The sequence below is a fragment of the Ambystoma mexicanum genome, chromosome 6p, assembly GCF_040938575.1.
Source record: "Ambystoma mexicanum isolate Mex_15411 chromosome 6p, UKY_AmexF1_1, whole genome shotgun sequence".
Classification (NCBI taxonomy): Eukaryota; Metazoa; Chordata; class Amphibia; order Caudata; family Ambystomatidae; genus Ambystoma; species Ambystoma mexicanum.
In genome coordinates this window covers 794,913,940-794,930,283 of record NC_090935.1, presented here as the reverse complement: position 1 = coordinate 794,930,283, position 16,344 = coordinate 794,913,940, and positions in this window count along the sequence as shown.

Sequence of the window (16,344 nt, the reverse complement as noted above, 5' to 3'; positions counted from 1 at the left end):
TAGAGGGAAGAGGAAACTCTGTGTGGGAAAGCATTTGTGACCGGTCTGGTTGCAGGTGCCTGTCTCTCATTACAGTGTAGCGTAAATGAGAGGAGCTGGACACAGAGAATGCTTAATGCCACCGTGTAGTCATTGACGGCTGGGCACGGAGTGATCTGTACCTTTGGACATCCAGCAGTGTTATGGTGATGTCATGAGACCGTGGAGAGTGCTGGTGGACGGGCCGAATGCCCAGGAACTCTAGGAGCCTGCGTGTGGATGATCTGGACAATGCAAGTCCTGCGTATTCTAAATGCTGAGGAGGGGAATGACTTTCGAGTAAGGAACCCGAAACGTCAGGAAACGTCTTCAGGAAGTGCTATAACGATCATGCTGGGGAATCGGTACACGAAGGAGAATGTGCGACTTTGTGCATTATGTTGGTGCATTGGGTGTGCAGGTCATCGCTGCGTAGGAGGTACTGCATGCCTGTCGAGGAGCCGCTAATGTTTCTATTAGCCCATAGTGTGGATGTTAGGGGAGGCGTGTTTTACGTGTTGGGATGAGCGACATGCAAAAGGAAGGTGTCTGCGTGTCGTAATTCCAATGAGGACGTGGAGACTGGCCCCTCACTTCACCGATGAAGGAACAGTGGAGAACCTAGGTACTGTTTCATTGCATGAAAAGTGAAGGTGGATCTGGTGGAACAGGAAGGATGAAATGAGAAGAATCAACACCCGTTACAAAGAGGGATACGGGGTACATGTCAGATATCCTGCAGTGTGATGGGAAGTTGGACACCAAATGTGTATCCTTTGTTTATGAGCATGGTTATTCATTTCTTTTGTCGGAATGTCACACATTAGTAAGGATTTACTATTTTAGTGGACTGCAGACTCTTAGGTAACATGTTTCGTTAAAGGGGATGGGTACTACCTATATGTGCTACATAGCAAGTGGGTATTAAAGTGTGGATGAGCTGCAAGTATGAAGGCAGATATGTGTATTTGGAATATGTAGTCATGTAATATGTAATATGTAGTCATGTGAGGAGACTAGATTTAACCTTCTTGAGGATTTGCAGCAGTTAGGGTTGCTCAACGTGACATGGACTTCTAGGAGCTTGGTCAATTTTGGTGTGGTGAAATGTGTTTTCAGGCATTATATGTTAGGTCTAATCTTTTGAGGCTTTACAGGTTATGGTTGCAAGGATGCAACAGGAACTTGTAGGTTTTAAACTGCACATATGTGTTAAACCACTGGTGATATTTTAAAGTGTTAAAAATGGGTGATTAGCCTACCATAACTCCCGAATTTCAGGGGATTTTAGATTGTACTTGTAATCATAACGTCCTTTTTACAAAGTTTTTGTTGTACAGAATGGCATAGGTTTTTAATAGGGCAACTTAACTATAACGTCCCTTTAACAAAGTTTTTTTTGTAGTGAATTTTGGACTTTTTTAGTAGGGCAACGTAACCATAATGTCCTTTTGAGAAACATTTTTTGAATGATTTGCATAGGTTGACAGTACTCTACGTGATACATAACATAAATTGACCAACCTTTTTATTGAGCATTTAGAAGGATTCCAATAGTAACACATAAGCATACCGTAAAGCAACATGTGACTTCACTGCCCATCTTTCTACGAATTGTGTATTGTTGTACGAACTTGTAACTGCAACACTTCCTGTTCACAACTCAACAGGGCAAGTTTGCACCACAATAGAAGCAAGAGTACATACCGAGGTCTTTGATTCAGTAAACCCCATTCCACCCTTAAAAAAGTGGGGGCTGAATGCCATTACCAATACAGATTTTACGGCACTAACCCATTCCACCAAAAAAAAGGATTTTTTATCTTCGACCGGAACGCCTTCGGCGTTCCCGTTTGAAGAAAACAAATCCTTTTCCAAGATGGCCACCATGTAAAGGGAAAGCGGCCGTTGCATAGAAAGTCTTTTTCCGCTTTCCATTACAGCTGCCAGAAAGTAAAAAAGGAAAATGTGTGACCGTAGTGGGCGAAGAAGATTTGTATTTGTTTGAAAATGTGTGGTTATCAGCAACACCTTTAACAGAAAGCCAGTGTTTGGTGGACATGTCGACTGCAATGCAATGTTTTGTCCCACCCTGTAAATGGAAGTATTTACTTCCCCGACACTGTGGTCAGTAAGCATACCTACAGCGTACCCTTCAGAGACGAAAGGCGTAACGTTGATTGCTTATGTACATGACGACACTTATGAAGTATGAAAACACTACGACATGTAAAATACAAAGGTGTTTGTTCATGCGCAATGACCTTTACATAAATGTGTGGAACATGCAGGGAATATGTTTGCCAAAAATGAGCGTGCAGACCCCCCCTATAACTATGCCCCCCTGGACGAATCCTTACCAAACTTTGGGGAAAAATTCAGAGTGGTCCATATACTTATTTTTGTGGTATTTCGTCCAGGGAGAGCCGAGTTATATACCGCCCAAAAAGTGCACTTCCTATGGAAACAGCAACTTAAAAATAACTACATGGCCACTACCGTGGCCGTGTAATATATATATAGGTGTGTGTGTGTGACATGCCTGATAAGAAATATTTGGTTAAGGAAGGCTTATCTCTTGCCAGATAACATCAATTTGGTTAAGGAAGTTTTTGTCTGGGTGTGACTGTGATACGTACATCACATAAGGCAAATGGTATTAAGCTGCATGTGTTGTCTGGGTGGAAACACCACCAGTTGTAGGTTCTGGTGTGATTTCGTAGGGAAGTCTCATATGGTAAATTAGGTGATAGCACCCCTGTCAAGTTTAGGGTGTGACTGTGGAGTGTAAGTCACATAGAGTCAACTCAAATATTTTGTTTCTTTTGCATGTACACCTACTACACCGCAGGTGTATTGTGTTTATGTATGACTCCTATTTATCTTCAACAGGGTGCAGTGATGGTATGTGATGGGTGAGGGCTTTGATGTGCCTGGCCAGCATATCGGGTGCATTGGTTAGTGGAAGAGCACAGGTTGTTGTGCATGCCCCTGTTGTCTGAGTCTGTGCGTGTGTTTGTGGCGAGAGTGAGAGGGAAGATATGTGTTGTGAAGTGTCTCTGTTGGTGTGTGTGGTGTTAATATAAAGGAGGGAGATGTGTTGAGTATTGCTTGTTAAGATATGAGGGAAGACTGTGATGTCAGGCGGAATGTTGGCCTATGTATGAGAGAATGTATGGGTGAGAGTTCCAAGCACAGGGATTTAGGAAGCCCCCTGCCTGCGTGATGGGAGCCAGTGTTTGTCCTACCCTATGTATCTTACTTGTATCCATGTAACCTGCATGTAATGTGACATGAGAACTGTTTAATAAACCTCCCAAGTAATCCTAAGAAGGCTGAAGGTCCCTTTGTAACATTGGCGACGAATTGAGTAACTAAGCTAGAGAACCTGCTGCGGGCCCCCCCTCCTTTTCACAGATAGCCCAAGCTATCAAACTATTCCCAACTCTTGGAACCTGTTCTGCCCTGTAAGGGAGACCCTCCTTGAATAATGGGAACCTATTCTGAATCACCTCACCTGCCTTCCTGAGCTGCTAAAGACCCTACAAAAGACCCTATTTCGCCCATCTGCACTACCACGTGCACCAGCATTGCAAATTAATTTGAGCACTAGGCTCCTCTCATCGTAGTGATTGGACTGCTTTTCAGTTAGGACTTTGATTTCTGCAGAATTGCCTAAAGACAATTCGCACTACCTGCTTCCTTCCCTTTCTAGGTTGTGGACCCATTTCGTGCATCACCCTTTAGGCCTTCTTGGTCTTGTATATATGTATTTCAGTAGGATTGTGTTGGTTTAGTAGTGGTATTATGATTATTACTGTGTGTTGAACCTCAAAGGCCTTGAATAAATGTATTTGTATTTTTAATATTTATACACCAGACTGGTCGTGATTTGTAAGTGTCCTTAACTCTGTGTGCTCATTGAGGTCCTTCAGTCACCCTCAACGTCACCCCTCCTGAGACCTAGCCTTGACTGCTGCCAATGCTACCTTTATTGGTCTGGCTTGTCCAGAAGGTGACCCTGTTCCAAGAAAATCGGCTGGCCTCTGAACCTCTGCCCACCAGGTCAGAGTTCAGAAATCCATCTTAACAGGAGCCAGGGATCATCAGGATCCCTCAAAAAGAGGTGAACAAAGGCGTCGAGGCAGCAACTTCAATCCTGGCGGTGCTCGACGATGATTGGTCGTGGATGTCCTGTGAAAAAGAGGAGTGTGGTGCACCTCGACGACAATAGGTCATTGCCGCAAAGAGTCAATGAAGAACTTTGGCTCAGCAAGGGCGTCGTGTTGTCAGTGTCTTTGTGGTCTTCAGGTGTTGGGAAACCCACCGGCGGATTCCCCTTGGTTCGGTGGCGGCCTTGACTTTCTCCGGCGGGACAAAGCGGTCGTTGGTAATGAGCGAGGGAGTCCTTGTTTCAAAGTGTTCTTAGGCAATGGAGCATTGCGTCTCTGGTCGTTGGCGGCACAGGGTCAAGCTGTCCCTGCTTCTGGGCAACATGGCTTTGACGGGCCTCCAGCGGTTACAGCGATCATCCAAACACTGGTCAACGACGGTGGATGGAATGTCCGGGCGCTTCTATTCGGTTTCCTTGGCGGTCCCCGTCTCTGGTCGACAGTCTTTTTCGAAGGCTGACTTCCAGGGTACTTCGGCGATGGTTAGCTGGTGCACGATGGTCCCTCGTAGATCAGCCAGGTCTTCTCTTGGATCAGTCCGCAACGGCACAGCAGCTTTCACATTGCATTCAAGGGAAACAGCAGTTAATCTTCTTCTTCCGGCTCGGCTTCAAGATCAAGCATCAAGTTTTGACTTCAGCTTCTGAACGATTTCCATCAGCGAGAGTTCCCCAGATAACCTGTTTGGTCTCTCATTCACTCTGCTGGGTCACACTCAGGCAACCAATCATCCAGAAGGGCATTCATGCAGGCAGGCAGCCAATCAGGCTCAAAGTGCAATTAGGCCATTCTCCTCCCTCCACACACTCACACCAAGGAATGTGGATTGGGACAAGCACCAAGCCATTCAGCACTCCACACTGTATTCATACCATTTTTGGGCATGGCTGTCTCAGTCTTTGTGTCACATACCAGAAACCAGACACCCATAACATGCAGTGTACATTGGTCACACACTCCATTCACCCAGGTCCCACCCCAAGGGTGTACCCACAACATACAGTCACTGGTAAGGCTCCAGCCAGTGTGGCCTGGACTTCCCCACAAATCCATGTATGGAGCCTCCACCCAACAGCCAGTCAGGGGAAGGGACAGAGTCAGGGCTTCCCAGGACTTTGGGAAACAAGGTAACAGGCAATAGAGAGCAAGAGGTCACAGGGGCCTTCTTGTCTCCTATCAGGAATCATCTGATTCAAATGGCAGGGACTGGGTATCCCAAAATGAAGGATACTCAGAGCACCTGTCAAATTCAGCATTGGGATGCCACCAGCCCATACCCTGATCTGTGGGCCACACACAGATGCCCAAAATCATCCACTAGGGGTACAGGGATGTACCCCCACCCATGGGTGCCATATGGGTATCCCAAGGATCTGTACACCAAACTAAAAAGAGGAAGAACTGCACTGCCAGGAGTCCCACATGGACTCCTGTGCAGAAAATAACACACAACATACATGATAAAAGGACTACAGGCAAGCACAGGGAGGCCCTGTCCCTCCAATGCATTTCCAGCATCACACCCATCCCTGTGAATTCCTAACACAACAACTCCCTTGCCATAGACCAACAATCCCTGTAAATCTGGCAACAATATCGTTCCCGCCACCACCTCAGGTGACACAGCTGGACAAAAGATTTAATCTGTGTGCACTCTCCAACACTGTTTAGCAATCTGAGGCACCACCTCAATGTCCATAGTAATACCATAAATGAACATGTCAGGGTCCACAGGAGTCCTGCGGAACAACACCTCCTTTGTCATTGTGTGTTTTATCAACATTGCTCTTATAGCGCACATCCCAGGTGTGGCGCAAACTATACCGCGATCTGTAAATGATATTGTCATGTTTTATTTGCTGGGAAAGTCCCTGCCCAGTAAATTAACAGGGGAACTTTGGAATATAGTAAGGGCACCCATACTACCTTCTGTCCCACCTTTACGTCCCGCTTCTCATTATATGGAACCTTAGAAATAACTTCAGAGAATCTGCGTCAAGATATTTTCCTGATAAGGGAACATTTCACTCCATGATACATTATTTAGTTGCACCTGCGTCTACCATGAATATGAACTGTTTGTTTCCTATCTCCACCCCCATCAAAGGTACCTCTTCAGGGTGGATGGTCGTTGACAAGACCGGACTTGCGAGTGTTCTTTGTGGACTGTCCTAGTCAGGATATGTGTTTGTTCCAGGGAACAAGAAGGGGTTACCCCATCACTGCTGCTCCTCCAAAAGGAGTGGTAGCCCCACTCGGTTCCCTGCTCAATGGGGCAGCACCACCCTGTTGTTGCTGTGGCAGATGCTACACTTGCATTTCAGCTGCTTTAGGCTGCTGATTATATGTTTGGTGCTGCCCCTGCGGATACCCTTGGTTCTGATGTCCTTGACCCTGTTGCAAATAACATACTCTTTGGGACCTTGGGCCCTTGGCCCTGCTGCTGTGACCCATCATTGTAGCCCATTGCAGGCCTACTCCTGCACTCTGTTGCAAAACATTGTGATGGTCCAAACCCACCCCCTCTGGGTCCAAAACCTCCCCCTCTTGCTCCTTGGAATCCCCCTCTTCCTCGCTGCGATCTTCCTTGTTTCCACTGTGGGCCAGGATACTGTTGCTCCCTCACCCCACTGTCCTTGTCCTCCTTCTGCCCAGAGCACAGCAATAGTGGCACTCACGACCTGTTGGGTGCTCTCTGTTCCCTCCACCAGTACGGATGTCGACATAGGTTCCTGAACAACACCCTTTGCCAATTTCTTTTCTACCAGCTTTGCTTCCTCCACCTGATGCCCTAGTGTTGCTTCCCTCTCCCTCTCTGTGATCCTTTTGCAATGATGCACTATTATACTCTGTATCTCTGGCCACCCCTTTGCTTCAATACCTACAATCTTGTCTAACACTTTCTGTACTTCCTTTGGTAAGCATCTTTTTACAATAAAATAAATGAATGATATTGAACGATCCCAAGGTCCTCCCATTTCAGCTCTACACATCTCTTGTAATTTGAGAATTAATTTAGATGGATCCTCATCATCACCCATTGTACACTGCATCAGGGTCTGTAAATCAGGGGTATCCGGGAAAGCCCTCCGTAAGGCATCCCACACTTGCGCTCTAATTCCTTTAAACGATGTTACATCATGTTCTTCATCCCCCAGGCTATTCCCAGATAGCCAGCTTTAACCCACACTTCCCCAGCCTGGTCTCCAATTATAGAAACCATCACGCTCTTGATATCCCCTATTGCCAGGGGGCACCTCTGCTGTTTGATTTTCAAACTCATATATCCGCTTTTTCTCCCCTGCTGTGAGCTGTGGGAAGGCCTTAATTAAATTATTCTTATTCATATGGGGCCAGGGCACATATTGTGTTCTCCCTGGCCACTTATGGATCTGGGGCATCTGCATCTTTATCCCACTTCCCATACTCTTCTTCACACTTCCCCTTTTTCTTACTAACACCATCCAGGCAGTCCTACTCCTCAACAAGCCCCTCCCCCACATGCCTGCTGCTTGGGGGTACTCTCAGCCGCCTCTTCACCCCTTCCTTCTTATTTACCCTGCACCTCAGCGAAAGAGTCACTATCGTCCTCCCTCTCAACATTACCTACCACTTTATCTTGTCCGAAGAGTGTCCACTTACTCCCGCCTCCTTCCTTTTCGACACGTACATTTCTTATTCCTACCTTATTCATTATAAGCCAAGAATCTCCTTATCTCCAATCTCCTGATCCATCTTCCAGTGCCCCTACATCTCTTACCTCGCCTGAGGATGCTTGTATCCTGCTCAGTGCTGCTAACAACTCTGACAAACTGTCTTCAAACTCTTTGACCTGATACCTGCGGATGCCGATACTTCAGGTGGGTTTGCGTATGGCGAAGAAAAAAATGTAGCAGCCTTAAACCAAACGGATGGCGAGCGTAATTGACAGCTTCTAATGTGAAATTGTTGGGGCTGCATAGGCTAGATACTCATCTATTGAGGCTACCAATATCAAATCATATAGTTGAGAATTATTTGAGTCTTGCGCCCCAAATTAGGAATTCTGAAGTTGTTGCTTGAAAAAAGACCTCTTACTCGCTGCTATTTTTTATCACTATTGTAAATTAGATGATGAAATGTTACTTCATATCTCACCAATTGGTATTATTTGCAAATAGAACCATTTTTCACTTGACCAAAGTTCAAAACGATATTTCAAGTCCCTCAGTATTTAATTTCCCTCATTTCATTTCCCTGGACACATGTTTCTCCATTTACATCAAGTGGTTCATCCGAAGGGTATACCTTTCAATCATCTGTATTATTGAACAACAAAACATATATGAACTGATTAACCTCTTGGATTGCCTGTAGTCTAACAAGATAATTAAACACTGGTTTGTCATGGACTGTCTTTACTGAATGCTATATAACAGTACTTGGTGAAGACAGCAATAAAAATAACAACAATGTATTTTCACTTACTGATGTGCTCTTTATCTTTGTTAAATGATTGGGGGTTGTGGACGCTTAGGATTCTTGCTGTTTACTTCTTACATATGGCAGGATGGTGCCTGTCAGTGCGGTGACAGCATACTATGTTATAACTGCTAGTCACTTTATTTATGTTTCTGTAAATTACCTGTAAGTGTGATTACAATGTTCTGTTGTAATTATTCTATATGGCATATAATGTATGCTAGTGCCATGTCTTGCTTTGTTTAAGCTTAAGCTTACCTTTGGTGTATTGTTGCAAGCTTGTTCCCTTCGTTTTCATAGTGAACTGCTTTTTCGGCATGCTAACTGCGGCTTACAATTGAATCCAACATGGTCGGCTATTTATTGTCGGTGTGATGACGCAAACACACTTTTGTATTGCGTGATCGTGAAATCGCTTTGTGCCACCATCTTAGCTTGGTGTTGGAATAACGTATCTAGTGCTCTGTAATGCTAATGTATATACACTTGTGTTGATGTGCTGGGCAAAAATGTTGTAATCGAAGTGACAAAGAGAATGTCAAATTATGCAGATAATGAAAACCAATGTAGTTTTGGTATTTTACTTTCTAAATGATTCGAGGCTGAACTAGGAAATACATTTCAAATTATACATAACCTGAACAATGGATTGGTAAAAGAAAGGTGTGAAGATCTGATTGATCATGCATATTTACACTGTCTATTGATCATAAAAAGTTGTTCATGTAACCACGTATGGCAGCAGTCCACCAGGCAGATTCAAGTTGCCTCTCGTTGCCTTAAAAAATATTTCACGGTGCCCTCCTCTTGCTGGCGCATTGACTCTTAGAAGACCAAAAAATCTAATATTTTCAATTTGATCATGTCCATTTTTTCTGGTGGAAATGGTGTGCCAGGGGGTACTTTATTTCTTTATTTTTGATTTTCCTCACGTGTTCGGCAATCCTGATTTTTAGTGAATGGATTGTGCTGCCTATGTATAGTTTCAGGCATGTACATCGTATTCCATAAGTCACACATTTTGAATTACAATTGATTAATTCCTTTATCTGATATTGATGTCCATTGGGCATAGGTACTGTTGTTTTCCCATTTTCAGAAAAGGGCATAGTCTTCAATTCCCACATTTAAAGTTCCCTTTTGGATTGGCTGAGTTCCAAAGTTGCGGCATGCCACTGTTGGTTTTATTTACCTGGAAGTGGGACGGGTTTGTGTAGGGGTTCGGGGAGTGGTAGCCTGTGGTGTTACTAATGCTGGGCTCACACAATAAGTTTGTCTTGGAACACATGTCCAAATAATTTGTATCTAAGTATAAGGGGAGCAGCTACAGAAGAGAACATAAATCTTACACCTCTGGCACATGTTTAAAGACACAGAAGCCCAAGGGGACAGAGTAGGGGCACAGAGACTAAAAGATTGAAAGTGCAGTAAGGGAGAAGGAGAGGGCGAGGTGCCAGCGGAACACAGGGGCTTATATCCATTGACAGCGTGACCCGCAGAAGGGTACACAAATCCAACCTATATACCCATCGTGATAGGGACCCCTTCGGCATACGAGATTATTATTTCAAAGCCCCACATTCATGTGGTTAGATGTGAAGCAGTGAACCCGGCTACCTTTTTAAAAGCTTTGTCCACTGCCGAAGATCTGACCATGCACGACTGCACCACATACAAGGGGGAGGAGGATGATATCCCTAAAGCAAAAGATTGCGCAGTGACGGAAGGCGAGGTACTCTTTGTTGATAGGTCATACATAATTGATTAGGAGGATGAGCAAAGACATACAGGGGCAGCAATGGTACGACATAAGGAAGGGGAGTATGAGACAGTGGTCTTGAATAAATTGCCCATGCACTATTCTGCACAGGGGGCAGAACTCATAGAGGTTATCGAAGCATTGAGAGTGTCTAAAGGGTGCAATGTGTTCAGACTCAGCGTACATCACAACAACTGTAAACAACGGACTATCCCGCTGGAAGAGGAGGGGCTTTTTGAGGGCAGACGGATCTTCAGTGCAACATGCAGTGCTGCTAGAAATACCAATAGAAGCATTATCCCAGCCATCTTTTGTGGCGGTCATCAAGTGCGCAACCCACACCAACGGGACAGACGAAGTATCAAGGGGGAAAGCAGCTGCTGATGCGGCAGCCAAAAGGGCAGCGTATCTGCCAAACAAAACACCAACTGAGTATGCTGTGAATGCCCCACCAGCAAGCGAACACCCAGCATCTTACACAGCATTGCTCATCTCCTAGATTATCGAGTTACAAGGAAGGGCACCTGAAAGGGAGAAAGAGTTGTGGTTACAGAGAGGTTGCAGGTAATCCCTGACAGATCTGTTATGGAGGCAAGAGAGCACTCGGAAGACAATAATGCCCCGGGAGCTCCTCACAGTAGCTTTTGAACAGTTACATTACCCATCCCACAGTTTGAAGCAGCACATGGCAGCAGATGTGCAGGAAGATTGGTTTATATAAAATATTCAGGAGAGTATCACTGCAATGTTCATACATTGCACCACATGTCAAAGTTTCAGCACAGGGATGACACTACGGACATTATGGGGCATCTTGCCCCGCCATACTGGCCTGTTCCATGAACTACGTATAGCTGACACTGACATGGGTGACCGTTGTAATGGCTCCAAATACCTCATAATAGTGGTTTGCCCTATTTCAAGGTGGGTGCAGAGGGGGCCATTTGCACATCTGGATGCCAAATGTGCTGCTAGATTTTTTGTACGTGAGGTTTTCTCTTGATGGCGTGTTTACGAGATTTTATGGACAGACAACGGCACCCATTTTTTCAATCCACTGTTCCAGCATGTCACAGCACTACTCGGCATTAAGCACCAGATGTGTTCAATTTACCACCCACAGGCCAATGGCATTGTAGAGAGGATCAATGTGGCCCTCAAAAGTAAATTGTCCAAAGTGTACCACGTTGAAGAAGAACTAGGTGCACTGTTTGTCCCTGGCCCTCTTCAGTTTACGCACACAGCCCAGCAAATATAACCATCTGTCACCTCACAAAGTAGTCACTGGTCAGCGTATGCACACCTCCACATCCCCTGTAAGAAGAGCTTCAGACGCACATAGGGCAGCAGCGGTGCTAGTTGATGAGTTCAAAGATTATTTGACCACACCAACTAGGGTAATTAAATGTGTCTCCCGACTGTTTGCACCTCCCAGGATTTAGATGACAGACACCAGACGTACCAACCATGACAGTAACAGCTCCCGAGCGCTTCACCAAACAACCGCTGATGCCTGGTTATTTTGTATACGTTTGCAATTTCTTGCACAGGTGAAACAACCCTCAGTTCCACGGGCTCTATGAGGTGGCATTTTGCACTCCCCTTGTGGTGAAAGTAAAGGGCTTGCGCTATTGGGTCCACCTCTCTGATGTCCGTAGGGCACCTCCATATAGCACATTGGAACACCAATTATCTTAAAAAGGAGGGGTAGCAATACCTGTACCCCAGATACCTCAGATACCTCTTTCTTTCTTTCTTTCTTTCTTTCTTTCTTTCTTTCTTTCTTTCTTTCTTTCTTTCTTTCTTTCTTTCTTTCTTTCTTTCTTTCTTTCTTTCTTTCTTTCTTTCTTTCTTTCTTTCTTTCTTTCTTTCTTTCTTTCTTTCTTTCTTTCTTTCTTTCTTTCCCACTCTCTCTCTCTGTATCTCTCTCTCTCTTTGTACAAAGTATGTCTTGTATGTCTCTCCTTTTCATTGTCTTGTGTAGCTGTGTTTTCATTTCAGGAGAGAAGAAGATGGACATGACTAATGTAAATCATTTGTTACATTTTGACCCAGGTTGTAGATGCAAGAATGAGAAAATATGGACCTATGTTTATTTTTGTGGGTTGACCATTATTACCGGTCTCTGCATGACATTGATGGTACTATCAAGAATGTTTTGGGGAGGATGTTATAGTTGGAGGTCCTATAAAGGGGAGAGCGGGATTATATATTATCCAAATGGGACAGTACATATGAATGTTAATAATATTAGCAGAGTTACATATATTAGTCATAGTGTGAATGTTAACAATAATATTTGAACTGAATATAGAAGCAGCAATAGTTCTGATACAAGTGTTAGTGAGGATTATAACAGGTAAAAACATGACAATGGGGGAAACAGGGAAAAGCATGGAAAAGGCTGTTTTCAGCATGTAGGAGATTGTCTAACAATTAGAAAGAGTATGATGTTATTTTCGACACCATTGTTAAAGCTGGCAACCCTGACAGCATGTATAGAATAATGAAAATAGAAGTTAAAAGAAAGTATGATCCGTATCAAGGACTTGGGTTTGGATGTAATTGAGGATATCCATCATCCCGAGTTTACCAACTCATGGTATTCTGAAATGAGTGGTGTGAGAAGAAACGCTGTGAATGGAAATTGTTATGTGCTCACTCATTCTGCACACATCAGGGATTCCCAAGGTGTTGGTACCGCAAACAGTCCCAATTAAAGAGGTACAATGTCTAGTTCATCTTCCGCTATGCAGAATAAAAGGGACATTCCAGGCACATTGTGTGCAACTGCAAATGGTGGGTCCAGATCTTGTACAGTGCAGCAGCGGTTCGAAAAACATCAAGTGTGTGTAGCTACCCTATCTGATAGGGAAAGTGCGTAAACATGTCATAACAACTGGCAGAACACCACACTACCTTGCTTGACAGAACAACTGGTAAGATACAGCAAAGAAAGGATTGCACAGGTCGACAAGTTCTGTGCACAAATCTGGACAGAGCATATGACAAGGCTGACGTTGATTGCAGCAATGGAAAAGCCGGTGTAAGTGCACAAGGAAGAAGAATATAGACTTTGTTTCGATAGCAGGGGTACAGTCTTTGTCGGCTCGAATGAACGTTGTAATAAGACTCTCCTGACCACAGACATGAAGAAGGGAACAGCGGCGATGATGGATTTCTACTCGGTCTGTGGTCAACAAGCTTACTTACACCTCCTACCATCATGGAGGGACTGTTGTTCGCTGGCCACATTCCACTCAGCACAATTAGTAATCCCAGAAGAGCACAAGAAAGGGGGAGCATTGCCTGCTGAGGGGCCAACTAGACTCCCCACATTTGAAAGTGAAATAATGACCTGTTGCCCAAACAAGAGCTCTACATCCTGCCAGGAAAAGGATAGTTCCAACAACTAAAGATGACAAAAGGATCGGATTCCATATCCAACGACTCTTCTGGATTGCTTGCTGAAATACCAGACAAATACAGGCTCTTCAGTTTAGCAGAATCCTTTTTTACAACTTCACTTTTGCCGGAGTGCAGGCCGCAGCAAACGCCTAATGGTTGCAGATCGGGAGTTGGGAGCTGATCCAGCCTGCAAACGATACAGAGAACAGGTTCAATGTGATCAAGGTTGAGTTGCATGCATTGAGACTTACGACAATGCAAAACCGATATGTGTTATACATGTTAACAGCAATGGAAGGAGGGGTTTGCAAAATATTTAGCGATTCTTGCTGCACATTTGTGCCTCCAGAGGAAGCGGAGAACACCTCATTATCCCACATCATTGCAGCTGTCCATGAACTGGGTGTTCGCATGAAAGGGAGGGAGGAGTACCGAACAGTGATAGGTTTACTTTGGCATTCAGTTGGGCCCCGTCGTGGGTCGGAGCGATCATGAAAATGTTGATGCCCATCATCGTGTTCATCCTTGTTTTTCTCTGTACGTGTCAACTGGGACTTCGATGTTGTGCCAATGTGGCAACTAATAGCGCCTGGTGATGGTATCAATTGGGGTTTCAAAAGCTCCTCACAAGATGAAAGATAGCAAAGCACAGACTGATATCCCACAAAGTGGTGTGAAGTATGAAATGTTCCCCCTCCCGTATGGAGACGAAGTTGACAGTTTATACCAGATTATCATTATCCCACCCCCAGATCTAGAAAATTACACAGAGGTTTGGGTGGACCTGGCAGGGTAGGGGGGGGGTGCATCTATATGACCTGCTCTCCTGAAGAATATGCTTGTAGGGGTGAGAGTTTGCGGTCATTGTGCAGGGCCTCGTGCCAATAAAGGGAACTCAGCCATATGTGGAAGCAGAGAGGAGGGAGCGGGAGCATGGAGGTATCACATAGTTTGTTACTGTAGAAGTAATGAAAGTGGGGAATGTTGGCAAGGGGACCGCCATGTCCCACCCCCTAAGCACTTTAGAGTGAGGCGAGATGCATTTGAAGCACTATGATTGGCCAGCGGGGAGGGAGGATGGTGAATGGACCGCCTCCTAATACAAAGAACCCCACTTCAAAATAATCAAATATAATCAACCCACATAATGTAGCGCAGAGCTTATGGTATGATTCACTATACGTTTTTAGGTATTGGCTGTTAGGTGCCACTTTAAGTGCTGCCTATGAGCTAAGACTATTTGCATTGAAATCGAAGCTACGGGAGAGATGGGGTGTGACGATGGAACACACATCCTGTGGGTGTTATTTAGATTTGTATCCACCAATTCACCACCCATGGTCATGTAAGTCCCAATGATAATTATCCCCACTACATGCCCCTGCCAGTCTGAAACACCCTTCCTCAGGATCTCTTTGAAAGGGTTCTGTGCTTTTAAGGGGAAGCCAATGTTATTTCTACAAAGTCTTCTGATAGGTAATGGCTTATTTGCAGCTTTAAACCATCTCCTGGTGTAATACAAATGTCTAATACAAATGTCTCAACCAAGTGTGCCTTCAGTCACATGGCTCATAAGGAAACTGTGTGTCCTTGCACCTTTTGTTTTCTTGAATCCCTGTTAATAACAAACATGGACAAAGTCAACCATTTGGGCTTTTGTATAGGCATTAGATAAGCAGTTTCCAGCCGCTTTCATTATATACCAAGGTACTAACACCATGATGGCAGTGCCTGCACAATGTCTTCTACTTAGATAAAAAACACATTGTTGGCTTTGGCAATGATTGTTAATGAAGGTCTTGTACAATGTTTCCCCTGAGTCCCCAAGTTCTCTGCATATATTGATTTTTGGCATTAACTACGTCAGTTATCCCTAAATTCCTACAGATCTCAAATACGGAAAGTAGATTGCAGATTCCAAAGTGATCTAAAGCCATGATAGTGCAAGCAGAAAAATAACAAATGCAACACTGTCTAAACCTGTATAAGATGGCCTGAACAGTGCAGTACAGGAGATTCCAAACTGTACTGCCGAGAGGGGAACAATATGCAGGTGTAACTTCATATAAAAGAGCCTAAAGTGGGTTGGTTACAGGAGATCTAGATGTCTTTCAAAGCCTGGGGCTACCCTCATATTATTGTAATCTATCCCTAGACAAGTTTTCAGCAAATTGTAAACTCAGCTATCATGCCTTCCAATAAGTCCCAGTAGGCTTTTGTATACTCAGACCTTATCCTCTTTAGCAATCATATCCCGACTGCACCATAGCTGGGGGAAGCACTATCAATTGAGACACAAATGTATGTGTATACACCATGGCCCTCTTGCCACTCGGTCCATGCCAACAACCTCTTTTAAGAGTAGCATGTATAGTTAATTGTGAGATCCAGACTTTGTACACATGTATAGGTCTAGAGCTTCAAATGAAAATGGGTAATTCCAGCGTCGGCTCCAGGTGCCCCAAGGAAGAGCAATTTGGGTGTCAAATTCTGAGCATTTACAAAGATTGTTTTTAAATGTCCTTT